Genomic DNA, 24,592 nt, shown 5'->3' with positions numbered 1-24,592 from the left:
AACTTCATTCAATTTGTTCCTGAATACCCATTTAGTACCAATCACATTCTTGTCTTTAGGTCTAGGCACAGGTTCCCATGTGTTATTCTTTTCAATCTGATTCAACTCTTCTTCTATAGCCTTCATCCAATTTTCATCTTTGCAAGCCTCAACAACATCTTTAGGTTCAATTTTGGAAATCAAACATACCTCTTCAGCAGCTAGCCTTCTTCTAGTTATCATGCCTTTATTTTTATCACCAATGATCTGATTTTTAGAATGATTCAATTTTGCATACCTTGAAATCTTCCGATTATTCTGATTTTTAGGTTCCTGCACTTCTTCATCGACAACAACAACATCTCGATCAACTACCTCTACCAGATCATTTTGCTTCAATTATTCAGTCTGATTTAGTGTTAAAACATCTTGATCATCATCATACCTGCATGCTTTGATCTCTTTTCCATGGTTCTCATCAACTTTTACATTTGCACTTTCCATTATCTTTCTCAGTCTCTTATTGTAGCACTAGTAAGCATTTCTCTTTGTAGAGAATCCCAATAAAATTCCTTCATCACTTCTTGCATCAAACTTTTTTAAATCTTCAACTCTCTTGATATAACACTTGCTTCCAAAAATTCTAAAATATCTCAAAGTAGGAACATGACCAAACCATAGCTCATAAGGAATCTTACCGGTATCACCTTTTATATACACTTGGTTGAATGTCTAACAACAGTGCTAACAAATTCTCTCCAATACATATTTAGAAAATTCCCTTCAATCAGCATAGTCCTTGTAGCATCCAAGATAGTTGTGTTCTTCCTTTCAACAACTCCATTATGTTGTGGGGTTCTAGGAGCAGATACTTGTCTTCTAATCCCATGCTTCTCACATAATGAGTCAAACTCACCGGAATAGAATTCTGCTCCCCTGTCAAATCTCAGACATTTCACCTTTAGTCCTATCTCAGTCTCAACCTTTGCTTTGAATATATTGAATTTGTCCAATGCTTCTGATTTTTCCCTCAAAAAGGAAACCCACATCATCCTAGAATAATCATCAATAAATAACGTGAAATATCTATCACCCTACACACTTATTATTGTAGTAGGTTCACATAGGTCAGTATGCACAAGGTCTAGCAATTCATCAGATGTATATTGTCTACTCTTGAAAGAATTTTTTGTTTTCTTACCCATTTGATAATCCTTACATACGGATTAGCAGGCTTAACAATTTTAGGCAAATCTCTAACAACCTGAGTAGAACTAATCTTAATCATTGAGTCAAAATTAACATGACGCATTCTTCTATGGCATAACAAACTTTCATCAATATGAGCAATCAAGCAACTTTCCTCACTAGCATCCAAATGAAAGATATTACCTCTAGTCATAGTTCCTGATGCAATCTCTATACCGGAGGCATTTAGGATCTTGCATTTTTCATTCTTGAATTGAAAATCATAACGTCCACCATTTGTCCAAAACTCAAAATATTATGCTTCAAACCTTCTACATACAAGACATCATCAGTGTTATGCTTATCATCAAAAGAAATAGAACCTCTACCACAAATCACACAAGCTTTGTCATCTCCAAATCTTACTATTCCGCCATCATATCTCTCCATATTCACAAATTTTCTTTTACCACTGGTCATATGATGTGAACAACCGTTGTCAATCACCCATTCATCTTTCTCTTCAACTTTAGCAGCTAAAGCTTTCTCCTCAATAGTGCAGCTTGTGGAATCAACAAGTACCGATCCATCTTCTTTGATAGAAATAAACACAATTTTATCTCCTTCTGATTCTTCATCTGTAACATCTTCATTAGCAACATAGTAATAGTTCTTCTGATGCTTATACTTCCAGTTAGATTTGCAGGGCTTATCATACTTCTCATGCTTCTCATATCTATCATTTTTATCATGCTTATCAAATTTATCATCCCTATTATACTTAGACATTCTCTCTGGGAACCTAGAAGCAAAATGTCCTATCTTATTGCAAGAGAAACATTTTAGAGGCAATTTACCATCATACTTACCAGCTCCTTTAAGCAATCTCTAGGCAATCAATGCTTCAAGCTCATCCAATTCACTTTCTTTCTCTTTCATCGCTCTTCTCTCTCTTTCATATCTGGATATTATGCATTCATCAAGGTCATACTTCTATTTTCTGGATACAGATGCTCTAAATGTTGTCTCTGACTTTCCATGTGATTCATGAAATTTGCTCAATTCAAATGCAACAATATTTTCAACCAACATATCTCATCACAATAGTCACACTCAGGATCTCATCAGTAGAAGCTACCTTATGTTTATAAGTAGGAGGCAATGATCTCAACACCTTAGCAACAATTTCGTCTTCTTCAATGGTTCCACCGACACATCTAATACCTAGGACAAGTTCATTCACCTTGGCCATGAAAGAGTTTATGTTATCATCTTCTCCCATCTTTAGCATCTCATACTTCCCTTTCAAGCTCTACAACTTAGCAACTTTGACTTGTTTATCTCCTTCATACAAGGTCTCAAGCTTCTCCCAGATCTCTTGTACAGTCTGAAGTCTCATCACATTAGTCATCTCAGAATCAGCCAAGTCACTCAGCAACGCTTCCTTAGCTCTAATGTTATGTTCAGCTTCCTTGATCTCATCAGCAGTAACCGGTCCATTCTAAGGAATAGAATAGACATTCTTTGTAATCTTCTAGTAATCTTCTCCAAGACATCTCAAGTGCACCTCCATTCGGTTCTTCCATATAGCATAGTTATTCCCATCGAATCTTGGACTTTCCTTCTTAAAAATAACACTTCCACTTCCAATTGCCATCCTGGATCACCTCATGCAGTCAAGCTTCTTCCAGAGGATCTAGCTTTGATACCAATTGTTGGAAACAACAATGAAGGAAAAATGAGAGGGGCGGTGAATCAGTTTTTCACTGGATTATCAAATTTAACCTTAAAAGCAAATCTGATAAACTGTAGTAACAACAAAGATAAGAAAATTGACAGCACAACACACAACACCAATATTTTGATGTAGAAAACCCGGTTAAAGGAAAAACCACGATGGAAACCTACCCACAATTAGATGATACTCTGTAGTAGTATGTGAAAATATTACAATGGGGAATGCATATGCATTCAAACACATTGCCTAGTGCTCACTGCTCAAAATAAGATGACCCAAAAGGCTACAACCCTCGGGGAAGGTTCGCTACCTTACAATTATGATCGGACTACAATCTAGATTACATGAAATGCAAATAAATCATCTCCTTATGCCTGATGACAGTTTTGGTTAACTACATTTTTCTGCCCTGCAACATAATTCCGAAAGATGTATTTTCTTGTTCGCACCTTTTCAAATCTCTAATAATGCAGACACAACGCCGATCCATAATTTGCATGACTGAACTGACTATATATACAATTCATCAACCTTGACAACAAGGTCAGCTAAACCTTCAACTCAAAATTATTAAATTGCATCACACAATACAAAGATCAACCACTAGACCAATATAATCATATGCATGATATAACATGGACCTAAATCAAATGCTCAAATATGCAACACCACCAAAAAATTACACCAAGATCAACCACAACACACTACACCACCAAGAATACCGCACAACATGAAGAATATCACCAGATCAGAAAAATCATCAATACCACACACAATGATCAATGTGGACCACCAAAATAAATAGGACACGATTAGGAAACACCAACAAGCACATTTGAACCATCTGCAATAGATGCACCAACACCACTTATTAAATCTTCATTGATCAACATCTAAAACTCCAAAACACTCAAACAACAACAACTCGGACTAGAAAAATAGCTTGCAAAGCACCAAATAATGAACCATCTAAAATGTAGATACACATGAACATCCTAGACAATCTCCCAAAATCATAACTCAAGATCTGATCATACCAGAATATATCGGACGAAATACCAAACTCTGCAAAATACTAATCAGAAAAACCAAACTGCAAACCAGATCATATGATGTGATCAATTAAGCTTCTGGATCATTGAAAAATAATACAAAAGGATGTAATGATACAAAAAATACTCCATAAACTGAATCATGATCTCAATAAACCAATCTGCAATGGTGGTTGCAATAAATCACAAGGATATGTTGACATCAATGACAACAACATATCCTAGTACTAGGAATGTCCAACATAAGAATGTCTATAAGGGGTTGTTATTACAGGTTTTTCCCCTTCTTCAAGTTCTATGAAATGCTCAAATCCCCTTTTTGGAGAGAGACCCAAGGGAATATCTTCAAAAAACTTTTTGTGTTTTCTTAAGATGGGGTAGATATCTATGTGGATTGCTTGTTCATGAGAGGATGATTTATCTAGAACCATTTTCCTTGGTCATGCCTAAGGATTCATTCCATTCATTTACAAGGTACCACCTTTGAGGAGCCATTTGGCAGTCCCTTTAAGGTTACTTCTTGCCAATTATGTTCGAAGCATATCTCCAAATTTGAGTTGTCCATGGTGAAGTGCACCAAATAATTTATCCAGGGCATTCCCAAAATTATATCATTTTGTAGATTTACAACATAAAAATCTCCTTTAATTGTATGTTCACCAAAGTGACCTCTAGTTGTGAAATGACTTTGGCACATTGGTCAATGGATCCACTAGTGAATCCTACCTTGAATCCTTTGAATTCTTGGGTCTTCAATATTTTCCTTAGTACTAAATTTTTGTTGATAAAGTTATGGGAGGCCCCACTATCTACCAAGGCAATTACCTTTTCCCCCTTTAATGTTCCCTTAATTTTGAATGGCCTAGGCTCATTCTCTTGAGAAATGACTACTAGTGTTGAACCTTGCTCTATTGCTAGGCATTTATGCATTATAAGATTCTTCTACTTTGTGTACCTATCCTCTTTTGCATTGATGGTCATGTCCCTTCTTCATTAATTCCTCTCTTGCTTGGCATTGATACCTTGTACTACATTGTCCTCGACATACATAACATTTCCTTCCCTTATTGTCCTTTCTTGTCTCTTCCCATTTATGTTGTGCCTTAGATGGTAGATTCTTGGGCTTTTCCTTTGAAGAATTGGATTCAACCTTCATAGCCTTTTGTATTGCTTCTTCCAAAGTTCATGGTTCCAAGGGATTTACAATATTTTTAATTGAGTCTTTAAGTCCTTCAATAAACAAATAGGTAAGTCAATTATGTGATAGGTCAAGGACCATGACGAACAATCATTGGAATTCATTGGCAAAGTCCTCCATGGTACCATGTTGCTTAAGATGAGTTAGTTCCTTGAAATACCATTTAGGATGCTTTTGGTCAAATTTGCTAATGATTTTTTGAGTGAATTCACTATAGGTGGTTATACTTTGGTGGCCTTGAGTGATGATTCCATGATGCCACCAATTGTTGTCAAAAGTTGCAAAATTGCATTTTTGGTGGTTAGAGGGTAGTTATCCATTTGGATTCGGTTTGGGATGATCCAAACACTATATAAACCTTGTAATAAATCCCTAAAAAGGAGAGAGAGGGGATTGGAGACCGAAATACAAGTTTTGATGCTTCAATAAAGGTGAAATAACCTTGTTTTTCTGCATTTTATCACGTGGCAGTCTGAAACTCTTTAATTTTCCATGCATTTGTGAATTGATTTCTGTTAAAACTTGATTGGAGGTTGATCTATGATGTCTTAGCTTCATTTTGATACCAAGATTGATTGATTTGGTGTCCATTTGAATAAGTTATAAGCATTTTTCTATAACCGGTTAAAACCCAGATTTAGGGTAAGTAGCAGGCTTGTAAATGTAATTTCTTTCATTTCATTGCATGTCTTGACCCCAAACTTGGCAAGGGGCTTGGGGAAGATGTATATTACCTTGTCAAACCATTGGTTTGAGGTTTTGCAGGTTTGACATCCTTGAAAGTTGCAGATTTGCAGGGTTAAGCATGATGAAGATGCTTGGTAGGGTATTGGTTTGACCAATATACCTTAAGGAGGGTACCTTTTTATGAAGGAAACTATCTAGGCAAGTCCTAGGGATGGTGTAGGGTCCATCAATTTGATGGTAAGGTGCCTAGAGGTCAGACATTGACCAAGCCCTAGTTTCCTAGGGTCTACATGCTCAAATTTGGGGCTTTCTATGTTGCAAGTGGTTTGAGTCTAATTCCTCTCATATTTAAGCATTTTATAACATATATTGCCACTGTCCAAGAGATGGAGTTCAGGGGTTAAGATTTGAGGGGTGTTCTTTTGTCATAGTGTTGAGAGATAAATAGGTGTCAAGTTTTTGGACCTGTTGGAACCCTAAATTTTGGCAAAATTTAGGGTCTCCTAAATGAGATAATTTAGTGAACACCCTCAAAAATACACCCATGAATCCTGATCTTGATGGGCAATTTGACCTTGCAATTATGTTTACCACCCATAAATAAGCATGACCACCTATACTCAACTTCCCAGGGTCAGATTTGATACATATTTCAAGTGGCAAAATTTAGGGTGCACATAAGCTTGAGTCTCATAACCTTTCTGAGTAGGCATTTCAGGGATTTAATATCTTTGTATCTATGAGCCTTCATGCTAAACTAATTGTCCCAATCAATTCTCCTATCAATAAAGTATCCATATATCAATTTGCAAAATCCTAGGGTATCATCTACTATTTTTCCAAAGTCAATCCCATTTGTAATTTCTTCATTTCAGTCACCTGCACATTGCAAAACTCACTAAAGTAGCCTTCTATTGAGATTAATATTCCTCACCCAGATCACCCTCAGACCAAACCGATTGACTCACGCAATTATCTATATCACAATGATCTCTGGTGCAAATTTTTAAAGCCCCATTTGCCCGTTTGATATTTTTCCGAGCCTAAACCAGATGCAGTATATGCAAGTTTGAAATTTGTACAAGGTTAAAATCAATTGTGGAGCCTGCTTTGGAATTTAATATACACAATTAAAATTTCCACAGATACAGATGCGAAATGTGGAAATATACACAACGTATGAATTGCAGAATAGTGCCTCACAGAGATGTAATCTCATGGAATGCAAGCAGAATAGTGTACACAAAGTTGACAACTTGATAAAAGATTTAGGGTTTCCAAAGTATAAGGAGGAGGACAAATAAAGTGTTAGGGCAAAAAATTGAACGAAGAAAAATTCTAATTAAAGTGATTTACATCCAAAGAGGTGATGGTATTGGATAACAATATTTGATATCAAATAAATAATCTTCACGGAAGAAAAATTAACTTTGACTTTGCAATGACAAAAGGGGATTAATGAGGCATATTCCTTAATATAAGATAAAAATATATATATATAAATATTATTGATGAGGTCAATTCTAGGAAAATAATAGCGAGATGTACAAAAATTTCAAAGGTCAATTGGAAATTGAAAATGAATACTTATTAAAATAATCACAACTTGAGAAAATATAATTTTATGGAACATGTGATATGCAATTGTAAAATATTTTCACCAAAGAGTGAACATTTCCACTAAAGGAACTAAATGAGAGTGAAAGTATTGAAGTTGGTAATTACTTTACTTGGAAGATATAAAATTAAAAATTTCAAAGGTCAATTGAAAATTGAAAATGAATACTTATTAAAATAATCACAATTTGAGGAAATATAATTTTATGGACGGTGTAATATGCAATTGTAAAATATTTTCACCAAAGAGTGAACATTTCCACTAAGGGAATTAAATGAGAGTGGAAGTATTGAAGTTGGTAATTACTTTACTTGGAAGATATAAAATTGGATGAAAATGCCTAAGATAAAGGAAATTGTAAGTACATAGAAAATTTATAGACAAAGGAAGAACATTGAAAGGTGTGATATTTTTCATTGAGAAAGGAAGATTATTTTACCAAAAGGGTAAAGATGAAATAAAGTATTATCACTTGATTGTGAAAGGGTAAATAACTAAATTTAAATTAAATTTATAATTTTTATAAACAGCACACAAAAGAAATTTCTTAATGTTTTATTTTCAAGTACATAAAAGGCCAATGAAAGTTTTTCATAGAAAGAGATATCATCCAGAAAGTGAATAGTTTTAGGAAGGAGAAATGTGAAGATTTTCAGCACTAAAAGGATAGTTTATGAAGCATGACGAATTAAGGTGATTAAAGTTAATTATTTTTATCAATTGAAGACATTTGATTTGTGAAGAGACATGATGAACAAAGTGAAGGGTTACAACCCTAAAATGTAATATGTATATGTAACATTAGAAAACTTAAAAAAGGGGCTCGGTAATATATCAAAACATTCAATTTACTTTATTTTTTTATCATAAATTTATAATATAATATAACCAGTGCTCTTATCTGCAAATGTGTTGTGGGTTCTTTCATTTTCAAATCAGTTCTATGTTATTATTATCTACAGTTGATAATTGCTGCTCTAAATCTCTGTGTGAAGAAATTATGTGAGGATGCATGGTTGGATCATCAAGATACATCTAAGAATCGTTTTTCTTGTTGTGGCTTGTTTAATTGATCTTTAAAAAAGAAAGTTAAATTCAATTAAACAAACTGTGAAGAATATCGTATAATTATATAACATTGGAGGTTGGGTAGTTGACAAATCCATCCAGAGGAGGATTTAAAAATTGTCTTTCAGAATTATAAGTAGGTTTTGTGAATGGATAACTCTATTTCCCAAAGGGATTAAGACAATGATCTTTTAAATATTTACTCAAAATATAGTTCACTTCATTTCAAGTTACCATAGGGGATAGAAGTAGAGAGTAGGATGTAAGAAGTAATAAAAAAGAATTAGGAGAAGTTAAAGATAATTTATCCCAAAGACATATACCACTTTGAGATAAGCACCAGAAGTAGAAGATATAGTCTGCAATTTGCTATAAAAAGCACCAATTTGGAAAACTGATTGGTGAATAGGTACACTCGCCTAGGTTCTGCAAAGCCTGAAGTGAGGGAGTTAGCAATCTAATTGGTTCACTCCATAAGTTGGCCAAATCAATTGGAGAGTTTGAAGATAGGAGTTGGCATTACCTTAGAACTTATCCAATCTATTGGGTTCACTCCATAAGATAGGAGTTGGCAATAGTAAAGTTGGGTTGTGAACATAATTATTTAATATTATTTTCTTTACGTGCACACCTAGAATATGATAATTAATGATTTAAAAAGTGGACAAATGAGTGACCTTGAGCTTCTCCAAGTGAGTGCTTGGAAGAGGCAACAAGTGTCTCTTGATATTTCATCATTTATTACATTTAATGTAATTTTTATCTTGCAAGAATGGGCACCCAAGTTGGAGGGAAAATATTGGAGCCAAAACATGTGTCTTTTTTAATTTCATAGAGGTATTCCAAGGGTTGTGTTTGTGAGGAATAAGGAGCCTTCTTTGGACACCTTTATTGGTGGTTTTGGAGCTCTTTCCATTCTATATATTCAACCTTTTAGATATATAATTATGTAAAACAACTGAATATAGAACTTTTCTACAAGAACAAGGATTGGTGGAAGGCATAAGGAGGTTGTTCATAGGTACATAAGTGTTGCTATGTTAGAGGAAAAGATGAGAATAGAAGTGATTGTATTGTAAGCACATTTGTTGTTGATGATTCATATTTGGCCTATCTTCTTGGTGGAGTTTTTTCCCACAAGGTTTTCTCCATGCAAATCATTTGTTATGTGGTGATCTTATGTTGTTGATTTGTGCCCTATTAATACTATCTTTCTTTTTTTTTTTTTTTGGTAATGGGCCAAAGCCGATAAGGTGTACATACCCTACCCCCTTGTGGGATTTGAACTTGTGACCTCTCTTTCAAGAGCACAAGTTCTCCACCACTAGACCAACTTAGGTTGTATGCCCTATTAATACTATCTTATCCTAATACTTTTCTTTATTTATTGTTGTTATAAGTTCACATTAGATAGGTTTATTAAGCATGGTATGCGGGTTGATTTTTGGCATCATTATGAAGAAGGATCTAATCATGGTTTTCCACATTATGGAAACTTAATATTAAGGTTTGCATATAAGTAAGATTTTGATGTTGTAGTTGTCCAAGCCTTTTATCTTATCCTTGGTTGATTTACCTGATAAATATTGATCTTCACAATCTTTGGTATTGAACTTGTTTATATCCTATTATTTGGTATCAAAGTTTAAGGTTATTGGTTATGAGTATTCATCTATTTTTGGTTTCTTATCTTGGCAAGCTTATGAAAATCTAATAGAAGAAATTAAAGGTTGTTGAAAGGAATTTGGGGATGTAATGAACGTTTTGTGAGTTAACTTTGTTTCACATATTTGTGAGATTGGAAACCATGGATATCATCAATGTAGTCTATATTGGGCATTGGAATCTCATGATAATGATTTTTTATGGAGTTGGTAATGTTTTGGTAACCTAGAGCTCCTATTTGATAATATGTAACCTCTTGTTTGGTGATTTTGTTCCTTTACCTTGTGGTCATGTGTAGTAAAAATTTGTTCATGTTGGATGGGTATTGACATCTTGCTTATATGGATAAACACCAACTATTTGGATTATAGAATGGATTGCTTATGTTGGGTTCATGGTTTTAGCCCATGGTTACATGCAAGCACTAAAACATAAGCCATTGACCTCTTTATGAGTTGTGGAGCTGACATGTTTCATATGTTGCAGGCCCCTAAACAACTTGGTTTTCCTATTGAGTTTTAGTTTTGTCTTGTTTTCTCTTGTTGGTTTGTAGAGTTGTGCTTATTCCATTGTTTAGATGACATGTTTAATGTGAATGTCTAGATACTTAAGTGGATTCAAATTTATGGAGATGGTTTTGTAGGACTTACATGTTAATTAAAATATGTGGTACGTATTTGTGTGGTAAGATTGTATTGGGGGTGTTCTAGATGAAGACAATTATAGGTTTGCATGGTTTCTCAGAGGGTTCTTATTGATCTATGATTACTATTATGTGGGTCTATTTGACAAATCAGATCTAGTGTTGATTTTGGTGTTAGAGTCTTGGAAATCCACATGTTATGTTTGATTATCTCTAATTATTTGAAATTGGAGCATTGACTATGTATTTCTCCTTTGAGATGTTGCACATGTGTTGATCTTGTAAGTTGAATTGAAGATTCTATTTGGTAAGCCTTAATGTTAATCACCATTATTACATTGGTATGTTGATTGCAGTGAGAAAGAGATTTTTCTGAAGTACCTCATATAGATGCTCTATTCACTTTTAGTGAAATTTTAGTAATGATGTTCATGATGTCATGTGTAATTTGGTATCACTTTCAATGGGAGATTTATGTGGTTACATAATGTGTTCTATCTTCTTTGTTTCAAGATTTTGGTTCTAAGCTCTTGGGGTTGCAATGTGTATTGAGCTATAACATTTGATTAGAATATGGATGATATTTTACAATGGGCGTTGGTGTCATGTAAAGCTCTTGGATCTTGGCTTTAGAATGCAATAAGAATTTGTATCTTTAGTTCTATGGACAAAGGATGTGATGTTTTATATCTTCTTGGTTTAGATATTGTGGTTTGACTCTTTCCTTTTAGAGCTCTTGATGTTGAGTTCTTTGATCATGTTGAGGCCATAAAGTATCTTCAATTAGATGTTTACTACAATTCCTAGAGAGCTTGATTACACAGTTCAATGGGAGCTTTGGTAGTGATGTGGACTCATCATTTGATGATAGATGGTTATCTTCAGGCGATTAGAAGATGGTGGCATCTTGGTTTGCCATGGAAGACTTTCGATTCTTTGGTGAGGTGTCGATTTATAATATGTTTGTCGAAGCATATGATCATTAAGGAGATGTTAGATCATGATGTCATGATATGGTCTTAATCTTATTGTTGAAACTTTGACAATCATTTTGTTGGTTTTTTTTGGTTTTGAGTATTAATTATTTGCTTGGAGCTTCATGATTTTATAGGGTTGCATTTGACATTAGAATGGATTGATTGGTGGATGTTCATGGAGACTAGAGAGACTTTGGTGAGGCAATGCCTTCTCAAGTTTTTTAAGATCATGTGTTGAGATGGTTACTCTTTGATGAAGATTTCAACAAAAAGACCGAGGAGGCTGAACCTGTTTATGGATGTGAATCCATTATGGACCCAAAGAAAAGATTGTCATTTATTGTAAGATTTGATTGCTTGGTGTTGTGCTTGCATGACAATCTTATTTCCCACTCTTGGTCTACTTGACAGGTGAATGATCTGAGAGGTATTGCAAACATTGTTATCAGATGCATTCTCTATTGTGTATCTTGTTTTCTCATATAGTTTTGTTTTGAATATAACAATTCAAAGGACTTGTTGAGAATATGATGCATGGTTTTATGGATTTTCATAAGCACTTATTTAGTAAGGTATAGGAAATGGTCTAAATGGCTTTAGGCATATTGCCTTTGTTGTGGGAATGCTTGATTTGTTTGATCTTACTTCAATATGTGAGGTTTACATCTATTGTTATCATGTGTCATTTGATTTAAATATTAGATGTTTATATCCTTTCAGTTTGGAAATGGTGAAGGAGATCTTGCATTACATAGTGTGGAACAACAATATGGTTTGCTTTGCAAGTTCCCTCGTTTGTGTTCTTCCTAGATGTTTTTAATCACATGGTTGAGTGTGAAGAACTTAGGAGAGCAATAGAGACTAGTGATGAAAGAGGCATTGTAGCATATTTGGTTGTAGAATTTGTAGATCAATGTATGTTTCCTTAACACTATGTGATAGAGGAATTAGCCACATCCTCTATATGAAGAACTATAGATAGACTTGATATGCTTTGCTCGTGCAGTGGGAGTTTCTAGATATATGTTAGGTTATCATCTATGATATCTTGGTTTGATGAATACCAATGTAATGATGAGTTTGCATGATTTAAATCTACAAGTTTTGTAGATTATGGACTAGCTACCCATTTTATTGTAGCGAGATGATCCAGATATTGATTGTCTATATCCACAAGATTGTTTCAATGTTGACGTAGACTTTATTAGTTGGCCTCGTCTATGGTCATTTGTACATTGGTATGTTGCATTGAGATAGGAGGGAGGATATATAGATACTTGATAGCAATTTTAGAGTTGATATGTTGTTTTATCTATGTACCATGGTTTGAGGTATGATTAGCTTGGATGAATTGCATTTTTTTGTGGTTGCCATTCCAAGTGGTATGAGTAAGGCAGTTACTTAGAGCCTTTGCTATGATTTGAATCAAATGTTTATGTTCACGTAAAGATTGTTGATATTTTTTATTTATAGATGTTATAAGTTCACATATGATAGGTTTATTAAGCATAATTAAAAATAATTTAACCATAGTTTCCACATTAAGGAAACTTAAATTTTAGATTTGCATTCAAGTTTCAATTTTTTCTGTTTTTGTTGTTGTCCAAGCCTTGTATCATATCCTTTGATTGATTTATCATATAAAAAGTGATCTTCATAATCATTGGTATTGAACATGTTCAATTCCCAACATATTCTAAATGTTTTAGGTATTATTAGCAATTAATCCTCCGTTGGTCATTACATTATAATTTATATTGTATTATTGTGGGTGACATAGTATGCATGAATGATGAAATATTATATTGCTGAAAATTACTTTCAGAGTTGTTTCTAAATATCCATTTACTCACTATCATCATGATTGTAATGGAATGTTTTGAAAAAGATTTGCAATTTTTTTGGGTCCTACTGGGGGGCATTTAAACCCAATTCAAAATCTAATCTTTCTATATAAAATTATAGGAGGTATTCTCAATAGTAAACTTTCTACATTACACAAATTTAGTTCTTATAAAATTTGGTATCATCAATTGATGTAACGCCTAGATTTATGGTATCATCAATTGATGTAATGATGTTTGCATCTTCTCTCAACGTCTCTTGTCTGACGTTTTCTGCTTAGCAAAATTTGAATGGAGTCGTTGTCTCATTTATTCTGCCAATGAGTAGTGTTCCTCCCCCTATGTTTGTTGTGGGTGTTGGGGATGCCCAGCCTTTGCATAGCTCTCCACCTATGGGAGTTGGTATTGTGGCTCCTCTCAATGATGTTGTTGTTGCCACTGCTATTGATGGTGGTCTTGTTAATGCCAATGTTGAGGTCTCTCTCAAACCTTGTACTACTAGTGGACAAAGTTTTGCTTGTGTGGCCATATCTATTGCTCATCCTCCCAAGGGGGAATATCGACCTCTTGTGCCAAAACCTCCCTTATGGTGGTTTGTGGCCAAGATGTGGTAGAAAATGTTGGTTTCTACGAATGTTGTGGGTTGGTGTGCAGATTTGTTAGATTTTGGCCTTCATTGGGTGAGTGATTCCTAGAAGCCTTTGCTTGCTGGTAGCATTGAGTTTTACCCTTGTGCTAAAGACCTTTTCATTGCTTCCCTTGGGAGCATTCTTGTTATGAGGCCACCGATAACTCTATAGGTCGATTCTTGAAGGTTGATGATTCCACGACTACCATGGGTCATTCTACCTTTGCCCACATTTTAATTGATATTGACATCACTATGCATCTCTTTGGGGATATGGTTCTTATGGTTGGGGATAGGCCATGCACTCAATCATTGGATTATGAGGGCCTCCCCTTTCACTGTCGGAGATGCTTCTCAACAACTCCCTTAGCTTTGGATTATTCTCTCACATCACAAAGGCGTTGCTATTTAGTAGAAAGACACTATTGTTGATCACTTGACTGTCAAGGCTTTTGATTCTGATGTTTTCGATGACTCCTAGGATAAGGTTGTGCCTCCCTTCTTGTTGCTACTGATGTGGTCTCCTCTAGCCCCAAGGCTCCTACACCTATTGCTTTTGTTCTGCAACATTGATTTACTCTTGGTGAATCTGCTCTTGATGTTGTTTTGTAGCAATAGTTTGCTTCTATTGTGAACATAAATTCTACAAGGATCTCCCTGCTTGATCTTTCTTATGATGTTCCTAATAATATTATTGCTTGGATTGTTGCTTCTCACAGGTGAAAGGGTAAATCCATTATAATGCATCCATTATCTCTTACATTGAAAACTACCAACCCTTAAATTTATTTGGACACACATACCACAAAAGAAATGCCAATTTTTTATTGAATGCACACAAGCACCATGTAAAGGGAAATACCAACTTTTTTTTAACACAATTTGCACAAGAGTGAAGGCAAAATTAGTTTAAAAACATTAAAGTGATTATGTGCACTCACACACACATAGCTAAAATGACAAAATTTAAACACATACATACACTAAACAAAAATTGATCAAAGTTTACTTAAACATACACACATATGCACATGAAGTGTCCTTGCTAAAGTTTATTCAAACGCAAATACCTATACACACAAATTGAAAGTTTATGCTAAATACACACATAATGATAAATATACTTCACACAACGTATAACCACATACAAAATAAACACCCATTCAAACATGCTAAGATACAAAAACACACTTAAAAACAAATACCTAATTTATAAACTATCCAAAATTGCAAACATAGAGCACATGGATTCTACTCAAAGTGAATGTCATGTCTAAGTTAACATTCAACCATACATATGTACACACACACAATTAATGAAATCACAGATGCATGTTATGCATGCACCAAAATAGAGTGAACATCATTGAAGTTTGTTCCTACATACATTTCAAACAAAGTGTAAACTAAAGTTTGTTTATACACTTCACAAAACGCGAAAAGTTCTTTCCAATATGTGTGCAATATGCACACACTACACACTACAATGAATGCTAGAGTTGGTTCAAATAAACACCACATAAAGTAAATCCCAAAATTAACTTTCAAACAAACACACACAAAGTTTGAAGGCACACCATACAAAGTGAATGCCAAATTTAGTTTAAATACACACAACACGAATTGCATATCCAAACATACTAAAACACACATTCCACAAAGTTAATTCAAACATACAAGACACAATGTGAAGAGAAAATTTCAAACATAGACAAACTGAATGCAAATATTAACTTTCAAATACATACACACAATTTACATAAAATTAATTTTAAGGTTACAACACATTGAAACAAATAGAAAATAAACACATGCTAGAGTTTGACCTCACATGAAATAAACATGAAATTTGTTTAAAGGCACACCACAAAGTGAATGCCAAATTTAATTTAAATACACACAACACAAATTGAATATCCAAACATACTAAAACACACACTCCACAAAGTAAATACCAGAGTTAATTCAAGCATACAAGACACAATGTGAAGAGCAAATTTCAAACATAGGCAAACTAAATGCAAATATTAACTTTCAAATACAAACACACAATTTACATAAAATTAATTTCAAGGTTACAACAGATTGAAACAAATAGAAAATAAACACATGCTAGAGTTTGACCTCACATGAAATTTGTTTAAACACATGGAGTTAGTTCAAACACATAAAAGTTAAACATATTTCACAAACAATTACTTGAACCACACACAAACTAAACACTTAATTAAGAGCATGCCAAGGTACAAGCACACACAAACACACACAAAGTGGTTGCTAAAGTTCAAAGACACCTCATTAAAATTCAAACATGAACCACACACAAACTAAAATTAAGTTTAAATGCATCAAAGTACAAACACACACAAGTGAATACTAAAGTTCAAAGACATACTAATGTTCAAACATGCAACATAATTGTGTGTCAAAGTTAGTGAAATTTCAAACATACTTGCACATGCCAAAGTACAAACACAAATTAAGTGGTTACCAAAATTCAAACACATTTTACACTATTCAATTCACACATAGCTTGTTCAAACACACACTTTCCCACATATACAAAATAACTACTAAAATTTAAACACAAAGCTAGTTAACTTCACCCATGGAGTTTGTTCAAACATACCAAAGTATAAATACACAAAAGTGATCACACGCCTAATTTAAACATGTTTCACAAAAAGTTACTTTAAAACCATACATAAAGTAAATAGTTAGTTCAAACACACCAAGGTACAAAACACATAAAATATGAATAACAAAGTTCAAACATGCAACACATGTGAACCTTAATACACTCTTCACGTAAAGTGAGTGAAAGTTAAAACACACATGCACATGCCAAAGTACAATAAAAAACAAAGTGGCTGTAAACATGTTTCATAAAAAGTTGCTTCCAAAGTAAACACTTGAGTGTAAACATGTTCAAAGTAAACACTTGAATTTAAACATGTACAAACACACACACATTATGAATACCAAACTAAAGTTAATACACTCTTCATACAAAGTGAAATGAAATTGAAAGTTCAAACACATATGCACATTGCAAAGTATAAACATAAACTAAGTGGTTGTAAATAAGTTTCACAAAGAGTCACTTGAACCACACACAAAGTAAACACTTTAAGTTTAAACATGTTAAAGCACACACACAGTTCCAAACTTCAAACAATCTTCAAGACTAAATTTTAAGCTTGCAACTTAAGTGAATATCAAACTTGATAGACTCTTCATACAAAGTAATAGTGAAAACACAAAAAGCATAGTTTGACACACTTAAAACATTTAAACTACAAAGTAAATGCTAAAGTTTAAGCATTCAAGAAAGTTTACAATAATCTTTACATTTAAGGGAATACACACACTTCACACATAAGTGAATGCTAAAGTTAGTAAAAATTTTACACAAAGTGAATGTGCAAATTCAAATATAAACACATACCACATCTAGTTCAACTACACATGAAGTAAACTTATAGTTCAACTACACATGAAGTAAACTTATAGTTCAACATACACAAAGGCCAAAGTCAAAAAAAATTACAAAAATTACAAAAAATTAGTTCTATCACAAATGAAGTAAACACAATAAACACACAATGTGAATGTGAAAAGTTAAAACATGCTTCACACAAATTTTGTTCAATGTTCAAAGACATGCTTCAATAAATAATAAGTAAATCAAAAATTAAAGTACACAAGTAGGGATGCCAAAGTGAATCACACTAATCAAACAAATTTGAAAGTCAATTTAAACAAACATACTTCATATACTCACTCCATATTAACAATAAAAGTAATCAAAGTGAAAGTCAAAGTGCATTGTAACAAATATCAAAATGGATCAAATATAAATTAATGAAACTTCAAAACCATGCTTCAATACACAATAAGTAAATCAATGTTCAAACACAAATATACTACAATTCTTACAATTTGTTACTTGATTACATTATAACTGAGGGATATTGTAATACTTAAATAATTAAGCTACACTGAAAATGTCATATCATTAAATGTGAGGAAACAACAATTTTAAAAAAATTGTGAATCTTATGCAGTTAAAAATAATATAATTTTAAAATTGTGAATCTTATGCAGTTAAAAATAATATAAAAATTAACACATGACACACTAGACTGAAAAGAATGGTCATGGCCAGTGACCATTCTTCAGTCTTGGGAAGGGGGCCAATTCAACTCCTTCCAAATAAAAATTTGGCATTAAACACCATTCTTCAGTCTTGGGAAGGGGGCCAATTCAACCCCTTCCAAATAAAAATTTGGCATTAAACAACAAATCTGTTTACATATCAATTTACAAATACTGATTTCAGTAATTGATTCAAAAGTACAACATTTTCTTCAATTTTAAATATTACATTTAGCAATCCATTCAAGATTCCTAACATTTTTTGCTGAAATTTTAAATATTACCCTTCATTATTTGACTTCAGTGACTACTCATTCAAGCCTCCAAACATTTCTAGATACTGAAGTCCAACACTGTTAACCATGAGTGAAATTTAAATCAATTTTCCTGCCAATAATTAAATCAATGTAATACACAATAATTAAATATTTATTAAAATAAGAGTGACATAGGAAGATTCAATAAATGAATTTAATGAAAATACATAAATAATGTTGCAGAATCTTTTACATACACCAAACCTTCATGAAACAAAACAAAAAAATCAGATTATAAATCTTTGTAATTATGTATAGAATTACACAAAATGATAGTGTAGACAAAATATTATCTAATGAACAAATATAACACTAAAATAACAGTGTGCCAGATGTAATGAAGCATGTCCAACAGAAACGTAACACACCAATCATGCATACAAGCCCTCTATTACACAGAGATAACAAAGTCCACATCCATACAAAAAGGGGAAGTAATAATGCTTCGAAAAAAAAGAAAATTGAATAAAATAATTTCAGTATATGCACAAAATGGATTTGGGCGAGAAGGCTTATGTTGGGAATGAAGCAGTCGATCCAAATGCACAAACAGATGCATTAATCTTGAATTCTGAAGCATGAATTACTATGACGATGGCATGTCATCGAGCAACATTCAAAACACAAAAGAATAAAAAACTACCTATAAAGTCAAACAGAAAGCATTGCAATAAACACAACAGATTTAAGAAAACACAGAGACCAATATAAAAAAACCAATGCATTTAAAAGAACCTGAAAGCAATAAAAACTTCCAATAAAGTCATGCAGACAGAGCATTGCAAAACAGAGACTCGTTTACAAAACAGATTTAAGTGAACACAGATACCAATATAAAAGCCCTATACATTTAAAAGAACATGAAAGCCCATATAGAAGAAACATGAAATCTCACCACGCATGGATACTAAAACCAAGAAATAAGCTTACCTCGATATCATGGTGACTAAAATACTGTTAAAATGGTCGAGTAGGTCAATCACCTCTGGCTCTGCCCTGTTCTGAGAATAATATTATATTTTTGATATATAATGCCTTCGAGTCTTAAACTAATTGATTGCTAGATACAATGTAGAGGTACCAAATTTCATGCTTCAAACTGAAAGTGATGTAGAAGATGCCACCATATCTAACTAGAATTACTAACTCAATTCAGATAATTTAGTTTAATTGTTTAAATAGTCATTTGAGGTCTACATCGAAAAAGCCATCCTGCATTTGAGGTCATTGTTTGTAATTTGTAACAGTACCATCTACTCTTCTATCCATTAACGCCTCTGCTAAAAGTTCAAATTGATCTTAGATAAAAATTAAAGTCATTTGAATCCTATTTAATTGTATGGAAGAGATTTGGCTAGTTGAAAACTTGAAAAGTGTATAATGTGGGATTGTCCCTAAATCCAAAGATACTGTTTAGAAATTTCAGTGTTTAAAGTACGAAGATTTGTTCCATGTATGGTGATGCTGTATTTGTTCAGGGTATCTACCTCCCGAAAATCCCAGCAAATTGTTGAAAATTCCAAATGTCTTTACCAATTTCAAAGTAACAAATAAAATCTAGGGTGCTTCTCCTCAACTAAGAGGTGAGGCTTCAGCGGGACTTCTTTCCTCTGGAGTTTTGTGATTACTTCACCAATGCTGATATTGGCTAACTTAATTGAACTATTGTTCGTGTATGTTTCCTTCTTTACCCATATACCAAAATGTAGCATTAAACTGTTGCAATACTTGATTGGGGAGAGATTTTCTTTTGGGTGACTAACACTTCCTACACTTCTAAGTTCTCAAAATGAGAAGATCAACAAGTTCATATATAAAGGGCTCTGTCCTCTGTGTTGAGTTCTGAAGCCACATATGTGCCCTCTAATTTCACTTCTGTTCTCTCTGAATCATAAGGTGCTTTCTGTTGTGGACCTTCTCGTGAGGTTATCGGCTGCTACGTTTTGTCATTTTATGGTAGTAAGCTAAGTAACGAAGAGCTGCACCAATATCACAGATTTTTTCACTTTCAGACAACCTACATGCTCAGATTAGAATCTTTAGGCTTACCAATATGTTCAGACTGCTCTCTATCATCATCAATACTGCTGGATCAATTACACATAGTGTAAGATCTCTAATCCAAACTCTTAATGTTTTGTTAGCAAACCACATAAAATTATTGCATTCTAGTTCTCATTCAGTGTTGATCTTAATTCTCACAGGACTAATCGTCTGAGACCAATGCCAAAAATATGAGCATACTACTTATGGCTCAATAGCATTTTACAAATTAAACTTTATCAGCAATATATGGAAATTTTGAGTACGAGGTTTGGTCTTTTCTGCATAAGTCCAAATTCCTGTTGCAGAACTAAGAAGATTTCATAAACCCTTATGTGATGGACAAGAACATGAAATAGCAAATTTCTTGAGATGACATTTGTGAATGGTCGAAAGATAGACAAGAAGCAATCCCTGAGATGCTGCAAGAAGCAATCCCTGAGATGCTGCCTCTCTTGCACTTTGACAGTACTTACCAACTACGCTCAGACAGTCATCAACTAAACCCAAATGTATTTTTCAAGTATACTATATAAAATCAGATTATTTCTCACACACATTTTTTTTAAACGTGAATGCATACAGCACTAACATTGTAATCCACTCACGTAAGGGTTTCGAAATGTCTAAAGGGTAGGCTCAAAAGATACGCATTGCATATCTTTTCGCTGCCATGATGCAATTTCAAAGTAACATAGAAAATTGTTGAAAATTGTTATCCCAGCAAACTGTTGAAAATACCAAATGTCCTTGATCATGGCATCCCACCTTTCTATGTTATTTTAATTTTAATATTTGGAATGAGGATTTGGAAGCACAGAACTCCAAGTACTGCAATGTAGGATAACTGCTTTCTCACTTCAATTCTGTAGAAATCTTACAACTGTTATTGATGAGAAGGGAATAGAAAGCTCTCCCAAGCGACAGGGAAACAGAAGTTGCTCTGTACCAGCTTTTGGGTAAGAATGTCTAATATTAATGCATGTAATGTATTTGCAGTGTAAATTTGATGGCACAGAAAATCTTTATATGGTTAAATTTGTTTACCATGGGGACCCAATTTATCATTCATTTCCCTTTTGCCACAACATAGCTATGGAACATATTAAAAAAAAACATCTATAAAATAAAGTTTTTATACTATGTGACAGTTTAAAATAAGCATTCTGATCACCATTTTGTCCACCAAATTCCTTGCATACAAGTGCTAACGAAGAAAACCAGCTGAATACCCAAAATCAGCAAAAGAGGGCACACGAATCTCAACCAAAACCAAAACAGTTCAGATTAACAAAAAGGGGAAGAGTATGATCAAGCATCCAATGCATCCATCAAATAGGATAGCAAGGTTGCCAAGCATCTGCACAATAGCCTTTATAAGAGCCAAAATACTTGATACAAAAAACCTAGTGTCATCATGGCAGAAATAGAACAAGAACAAGTCAGACAGACAAACAAAGAAGATTGAGGACCAAATGGGGACCGAGGGAGATACAACTTCGACTGAACAAGAAACAGAGGAAACCCCTATGCATAAAGTAGACGAGTGAGAATTCGAAATATACAATTAAAGAAATGACGTATGAAGAAACACAAAGAAACAAAGTACTCAAGGAAATGCACCGTGCAAATCACTGACACCTTCGACAAATCAGGCGCAAAATTAGCAGAATTGATTGAGGTCCACATCAAGAACCTCGAATTCAACTTGCGCTAAAGCTCATTGGCTTAGTTAGTCACTAGACGAAACAATGGCTTCCTACCACTCTGCTTGCCTTTGGAAAACATAGGCAACTGTAGCCTTGACAAAAATGGCCAGGGAGACTACACAGTCAGGACACAAGACGTTAGTATACATTTGAGTCCTAGGTTCGGCAATCACTTCAACCCTTACATTAAGGAGCACATCGAATTCATTTTTCAATTACTCAAATGAAACCATCATAGCTAGAATTTAGAAGTAAAATTTCACATAAATTAGAGAACGACATCGAATTTCACAAGCACAAAATTTTTCTCGAAAATCTCAATGCTGTTATTCTGAGAGGTAACTGAAGTTTTAACAAGCGTTTTTTTAATTTCTAAGCCCTTTTCTCACAAAGCAAACCAACAAGAAAACCTACTTAAAACATAAAAATTCTTCGAAATAAAAGAAAAATGAGAGCAGAGTATAAGATGTACTCACTATTTTCTGGCCACACCTCCAATCAACCATTCCAAAATGTAGAGTTCTTGTTGCTGCCTACTCCATGCCCATTAAAAAATGACGACCCACAGAAAAAAGAAGATACACGAAATAACAACAAACTGTAAAAAAATCGAAACTAAAATTCAAAAATAGGCATGGCCACGCCAAAAACATACAATGGGAGACAAATCAAACCAAAAAAAAAAACCGAACAAGAAATCTGTCCTGCTTCTCAAGTAAACCGCTCATTTATAAGCAGTAAATCCCTGCTTTTTTAACGGCCATTGCACTGTAATTTGAGTGCCGTTAGGGCACGTTCTGAATTGAATCTGTAAACGCTACTTTGAGAGCCGTTAGGGGCATGTTCTGAATCGAATCTGGACACGCTCCTTTGAGAGCCGTTAGGGGCATGTTCTAAAACGAATCTGGACACGCTCCTTTGAGAGCCGTTAGGGCATGTTCTAAATCGAATCTGGAGACGCTCCTTTGAGTGCCGTTAGGGAACGTACTGAATTGAATTTGTACACGACACTAAAAAATCTGGAATGCTCCTCTGAACGTTTGTAGAAGTGTTTAAATCGACTCAAAATGGATTGAATCTGCACTTTGAGTATTGCACGAAAATATTTAGAATGTGAGGGTTCAAATCGACTCAAAATGGATTGAATCTGGACACAATATCTTCGTCTTCTAAAGTTCCACAGAAATATTCATCTCTCTATATTAACATCTTCTTGATCACGAGTCGTTGTCTATGCTAACTATTTTTTTAATTTTATATTGATAATTTGTCAATCATTTTCTTCTTTTTCTATTTCACTTATTAGAATTTTTCATTTTTTTATTTATTTTTTGTCCTTATTAGAATTTTATTATCATGATTTTAGTTGCATGATTTATATGTCACATGACACACTAATTGTTTAAGAAATATTTATTTTTGATGAGGAACTGTCTTTATTACTAATTATAAATTGTATACAACATAAATTAATATAGATTAATTAATAATCGTTGGCGTTTAGATAATTTAGAAATAAATGTTAGCTTTAAGAAATAAATTGTGAAGGAAAGGTTTGCATAGCTCATAATCTAATGAGAAAGCAAAAGTGATGATATCTAGTAGAATCAATTTGTTACACTATAGAAAAATGATAATATTGGCATGTTTGTTGTCCTTAAATTCTTTGCAAACCTAGAACAAACTAGAGATTAGTATAAAAATTCTTTAAATAGTATTTTAGGTTCTTCACCAAGACATTGCAAAATATCACAAATGAAAAAGGAATATCATTGAATTAACACAAATAAAATAAGAAACCAAAACCTTTCAACTTCCTTGCCTACTTATTGTTTACAAAAAAACACGTTTTAAAATATAGCAAATGCAACTCAAACTTCATTACTATATTGTTGGACAATACTGGATGCTAAGAGAGGGGATGAATTAGCATAAACTAAAACTTAATTAAATCAAATTGCTTGTTCATCATGACATTCATCCAAACCAATGTGCAAAAAAGTAAATAGTAGAAATAGTAAATGCATCCACACAAAAACACCGAGATTTTTACATAGAAAACTCAAACTAGGAAAAATCA

At 33.6% G+C, this 24,592-nt stretch overlaps 1 long non-coding RNA gene across 1 annotated transcript; it reads right to left on the bottom strand.

Moving 5' to 3' along the window:
- Positions 1 to 18,565: 18,565 nt before the first annotated feature.
- LOC131859910 (uncharacterized) lies at positions 18,566 to 23,722 on the bottom strand. Its single transcript, XR_009359488.1, has 2 exons — positions 22,989 to 23,722; positions 18,566 to 18,830 (listed from the first exon to the last, which is right to left on the bottom strand). It is a non-coding gene; the product is annotated as an uncharacterized LOC131859910 (long non-coding RNA).
- Between the last annotated feature and the right edge of the window lie 870 nt (positions 23,723 to 24,592).

The sequence above is a fragment of the Cryptomeria japonica genome, chromosome 11 (assembly GCF_030272615.1).
Source record: "Cryptomeria japonica chromosome 11, Sugi_1.0, whole genome shotgun sequence".
NCBI classification, from domain to species: domain Eukaryota; kingdom Viridiplantae; phylum Streptophyta; class Pinopsida; order Cupressales; family Cupressaceae; genus Cryptomeria; species Cryptomeria japonica.
The sequence above is the reverse complement of the archived record's forward strand: the minus strand, read 5'-3'. Positions and strand labels throughout refer to the sequence as shown.